At 31.4% G+C, this 5,930-nt stretch overlaps 1 non-coding gene across 1 annotated transcript; it reads left to right on the forward strand.

Moving 5' to 3' along the window:
* Positions 1 to 703: 703 nt before the first annotated feature.
* On the forward strand, positions 704 to 776 carry Trnar-ucg. The gene has a single exon. It is a non-coding gene; the product is annotated as a tRNA-Arg (tRNA).
* The last annotated feature ends 5,154 nt before the right edge of the window (positions 777 to 5,930 follow it).

The raw sequence follows: 5,930 nt of genomic DNA on the forward strand, positions 1-5,930 counted from the left end.
TATGTAATTTCGTCATATTATTGTTGAAATTATATTTAATTTTAATTTGAGAAATATTTTTCGAATGCATTTTATTTATAAGGTAACAGAATCATTGAAGGACTACTTAATTTTAAAAATGTCATAAAATCGTTTAATAAAAGATATAAACAAAAATCTTTGTTTACGTTGCAACACACACATATTATAAAATTGAATAATAAAAAAACTAACAACAAATCGTAGGACGTTTTTGCAGTACAACGAAAAAAAAAACTAAAAACATAGATAGCGAGCTATGTTAGGAACCGATTTCTTTTCGGTCATACTGCCTTATTATACATATTATATGTTATTATTAGTTAGTAAAATAAATATCATTGCTACGGGCAATAATTATAGTCATTTTAATTAGCTTTACTATTGACATTTATACAATCTATTCCAAGAAATTAAAACACATAATTTCCTGGACAACATTACTTTGTATATTATTCTTGTATAGAATACGAAAATTCATGAGTTTCATTTTATTGTGCAATACTTATGTAACACAAATTAGCATAAATTATCATCTGTGGGCTGTTCAATGACCACACACAATAGAACAAGATTGGAAAAAAAGTTACCGTTAGATAGGAGGGGGAATGACGCCATAAATGACGTCATTGTAGAGAGGCTCGCTCTACGGGACCACATGACCTATTTCGCATGTGTATACAATGACCGTGTGGCCTAATGGATAAGGCGTCGGACTTCGGATCCGAAGATTGCAGGTTCGAGTCCTGTCACGGTCGGATTCATTCTTTTATTTTTTACTTTTATAAGATATCATTGCAATTTTATCTTAAGCTCATCATGAATGAAAATAATAAAAAATATGCGAAGAAAAAATTTACCATTTTTTTTTTGAAATAATGAATATTAATTGCATTAATCTTGAATGTACATTTCGCAAGATGCCTCTACTTATTTGAAAATTTACAGCTCTGATTTTTGGCAAAATAGGAATTTTACGAATTAAAATATTTTCAAAATAGTATGAAATAGCGCAATATATTAATATTGGATGTAACAGCCATTTTTGAAATAGTACAGAGAAAATATATTTAAAGCTTCCACTGAATCTAACGTAAAAGTAATCGAATGTAGAGAATTACGAATGTATAAGGTCAATGCGTTTGGCACGAATAGTTAGTATTCTAGGCTCTAAGCCTCTGTTTTAGTTTGCTACTATTGCTTAAAATATTGTATATTTCGGATGAATTCGTCACTCAATTTATATCAAAGAAACTATTTAAATATAAAGATCACTTTACTTGGTTTCTCCGTGATTTTAAACATTGACGCAGTGCACGCAACAGAAGCTTTCAAAGGAAATTATTTTTCCCGTTTTTGCAATATTCTTCAGGATACTCCGCTCCTAATCTTTATAGCGTTATACACCCTTCCTCGATAAATGAGCCATCCAACAACAAAAGACTTTTCAATTCGAATGAGTAGTTCCCGAGATTAGCGCGTTCAAACAAACAAACTTTTCAGCTTTATATAATAGTATAGAAGTATATATGTAAGTATAATTTAAATTTAAGATAAAAAAACATACACAGGGGCGGACTGCGAGCAAAAACTTATCTGCGATTAAATTGGTTGAAACATATTTTTTATACTTCAAAGTGACCACTGCTTCTGATGGTAAGTGAAGGAAAACAAGAACACAGTCAGGCAACGTAACTTTAAAGTCCTACAACCAAAGGGCACAAATAAAACAACATATATCAATTTCTTATGTTTACGCGAATGTTAGACATTGAAATTAAACAAATTTTCGGATTCTATCGCGGTTAGTATTTTATTTTTCTCCCGACGTTTCGAAGACTTTGCAGCCTTCATGGTCATGGGGGGGACTGAGATGTTGTTCATCCGAAAATTAGTTTAATTTCAATATATCAATTTGATAATAAAACATCCATAAACAATAAAGTAGGATATAATATATCAACTACAATTAATTGCAATCACCATGCCTCCAACGGCCTACCTGGTTTAAGACATGTAAATTACCTTAATTAGTATTATAATTATTTATTTATTCCTTGTATATTATTATCATATCATATGCAAGGAATAATAAATAATAGCTATTATTTGTGCTTACTTTCAAAATAAAATTAAAAAAAAAAACCGCCTAGCAAAAATTATACATTTTAAAGATTCGTAAGATAAGAGAAGATTCGTAAAGAGCACATACTATGCATATTTTATAAAAAGGTATTTCAGACATTTAAGCCATAAACACAAAGTAAGTTATATAATATATGGGTATTTTTTGGGTCTTAGTCACGGATCAACCTGAAATAATTGACGTCATTATATAGATTTTCTTAAACGCCTACTTTCTCGAATCTAAAATTCACTCCCCAGTCCAATCTCCAATAATTTTACATCAAGAAATCCTCTGAAATAATCAGTAGTCTATTACAATCAGATGATCTAATCGTTTGTCATATAAGATCCTTCGTAAACTATTAAGCGTAAATTTCCAACAAATTACCATTATTAAGGATAATGTAGTTCCTGTGTATAGCAAACTCATCATTAGATGATTCATCTGTTTTTTTGTGATGTTATGTGATCGTTTGGAGTATGCTCTTAGAATTACTTGTAAAAACAATTACATCATGTAAACAACGAAAAAATATGATAATTTGTTGTAACAAACTCTTCGGGACAGTTCCAGTCAGTATAAAAAATGATTCTCTCAACAACTGCGTACCTACAATTCGTTTAAGGTCCAGCAATTGTCTTTAGAATCCGTATTCCCCCTTTTTATTACTTTGACACTATTCCTATGAGTATGTATATGTTCATGATGGAAATCTTGCTATAAGGTGAAAATAAGGTTATTTATATAACTTAGAAATCAAAATCTCAATATCTGTTCCTCCTCAAACATTAATTAAATTATAGGTTACTAGATGACTCCGTACGATGACGTAGCATAATACAATAATAAGATTTTTATTGCTTTACATTATACTACGTAATTTCGAATAAAATAATAAAAATAAGAAATCAAATATAAGCGAAAATGTGTTGATATAACATTTTTCGTAACGATTTTTATGGCCTAGACCAGTTTGATCTCAGTATGACCTAATTATACATATTAAATCCTATTTATAGATATTATTCCAGGTGATAAATCGCATGGGCGGAAAGCAAATTTAAAGTATAGATTAAAGACACTGTTTTAGATTCCATTTCCCTCTAAATATACTAAGTGTGTCATCGCGTAGGTGGTGTGTTAACTCTAACCCTCTTTTATGATTGATGAACTATCGCTCGAGGAATCCACTAACTGATTCTAAATAATGAGGAAAAGAAAGTGGCACTTGTAGAGCAGTATTCAATTTAAATTGTCGGCCCACGCTTTGTTTTATATTTAGGGTTCATTAATATAAGCTGGGTGATGACCTCTGTTCTTAATCTTCGCCCCTTTTATTACTGTATATAAACTGGACCGGGTAGTCTTAGCTTCGAGTTCCAGGTCGTGAAACAAATTTTGTTTATCTAGTAGCATTTTCCGAGATTTGAGCCACAATAATATTACGATTTTCGGATTTAAATAATGTGTCAATTAAAATACATTTATTCGAATCATTATTATTTAATTTATTTATTACGTCATTTATTTATAAGGGCGATAAGGTTGCATATAAACTAATTGCCGAAAAAACCGGAACATTACGCTATATTGAAGAAAAAATCATTATCCTATGGATTGAAATAAATTTTATTAATGTTTGCATGCATTTAGTTTATGGCTTGAAAAGACATTTAAGCGGGCGAAGCCACGAGCAACACCTACCAACACTGGCATGTCTAAAGGACGCGAGGTTCCAGGGTAAAATAAAAAAACGACTCGACGCTCGAGGTGAAAATGAAAAAAAAAACGGCACGCGGTTCGAGGTGAAAATTAAAAAAAAATGACTCGACGCTCCAGGTGAAAATGAAAAAAAAAAAGGGCGCGCGGTTCCAGGTGAAAATTAAAAAAAAATGACTCGACGCTCCAGGTGCAAATGAAAAAAAAACGACACGAGGTTCCAGGTGAAAAGGAAAAAAATAACGACGCGAGGCTCCAGGTGAAAATGAAAAAAAAAACGACGCAAGGGCCAGACGCAGCAAAAAGTCCCCAGTTTTAACAGTGTCGTCGGTAAGATAGTAAGAAAAAGTCTTCCAAGGCCTCTGTAAGGGCGAGGCCCCAATCGGTTACCCGGTTCGCCTACCCCCAAGGCCGCCTAGCAATATATAAAGGTACAATGTCTTGCATAATTGTTGATAAATATACTAAGATTATACACAGTATACTTCACATGTAACCTTTGTCAGCACGCCCATTATTCATTCAAAGTGGTATAGACAAGTTTAATGATTGTTTATATCATGCGGAACCCGATTGTAGTGCGACTATCATACTTAACTACTTATTAATGTTAGCATACGACCCACTGATCGTTCGATTATTAGATTCCAAATAATTGTGACTCACCTCTGTGATTAGTAAGTTGATGTAAGGAATCTTGAATTATAGCAATTTGTTTTGAATAAATTGTTTTATTTTCTATTTTGTATATATAACGTCCTATTGTCAGAGATGCATCTTAAAGTTTAATAAAATTGAATTATTATTATCATTATTCCTATAAGGACCATTGATTAACATAGGTATCCCCTAAAAATATAAAATTCAATATTAGGTTGAAATGATTTATTTCGTATATAAAACCTGTCCTGCCATATCTACGAGTTTGTAACGGTTTATATGCTAAACAGAGCAAACCAATAAACGAAACCAAATTAAAGAATAAAAGATCATAAAACATCTCAGGCTTTAAGCAAATATAATATATTTTCTAAATAATAAACGTAAAAGCAAAATGGTTTTGATAAATTTGGTTATATTCATGGTCGTATAATCTAAAAACACTTTTTATGCATCAAGAAACAATTGTTACAATTTACTTATGTATAGGTTATTTTTATACAAAGAAAGATCTATATAAACATATTCAACTATCTACAACAGCTGTTGTTCATTGAAAAATATTTCTAAGAACGTAATTAATCCACTTTGCAGACCTTGGAGTGGTGTAGGTGGCCATCGATTCCCATCAATCGCACTTTACGTGACCAACCTTTGTTCATTGATATGTGACAGTTAACACTGTAGGATACGATACGGCAAGTCACAGTATTATATTAACTGAAATTGGTATTCTGTTGACTGGACTGCTCTCTCTCTTGAGAACCCTCTGTTTGTGTCCCTTTTATATTTGAAGATTATCTGCAAACAAAAATAGCAAAATGAATTAAGAAAAGTGATAAAAATAGTCGAAATGAGATTAAGCGAACAAAATGGAATGTTTTCCATTCTGTCCTCAATTAAAAAAAATCATCTTGCGATAGGTTCGTCGCTAGTGTAATAGCTACGCTTCTAAAAACCATAAACTATTTAATATGATTAAATACAAATTCTTCTACATATACCCAATGAATATATACAATAAAACATTAATAATAACATGACTAACCGTTTACAAGCAATAATACTACAAAATGTCAATCATTTTGTAAGAATTCGCCGAAAATTAACAAATCGTCCATTTTTTTGCCATTTACGCATACAAAATACTACAAGTTTAAGAAAATACCACGTTGTACGTCTAGAATTGCACGTAGACCTTACATTTACGCATGACATGACGATTACAACGATATCACTCGAAAAAATGCTTAGAATGTTAATGTGATATGTTTTTTTACTGTTACAATGTCGTCATTAGTGACGTTTGCGCAGGAAAAACAACAATATGGGAAATGCGTTGAGAATATCAATGAATGTGACAATTTTTGTGGTTAGTTTAAGATATGATAAGAAATAATAGTTT

This window comes from Manduca sexta, unplaced genomic scaffold, assembly GCF_014839805.1.
Source record: "Manduca sexta isolate Smith_Timp_Sample1 unplaced genomic scaffold, JHU_Msex_v1.0 HiC_scaffold_1672, whole genome shotgun sequence".
Lineage (NCBI taxonomy): Eukaryota > Metazoa > Arthropoda > Insecta > Lepidoptera > Sphingidae > Manduca > Manduca sexta.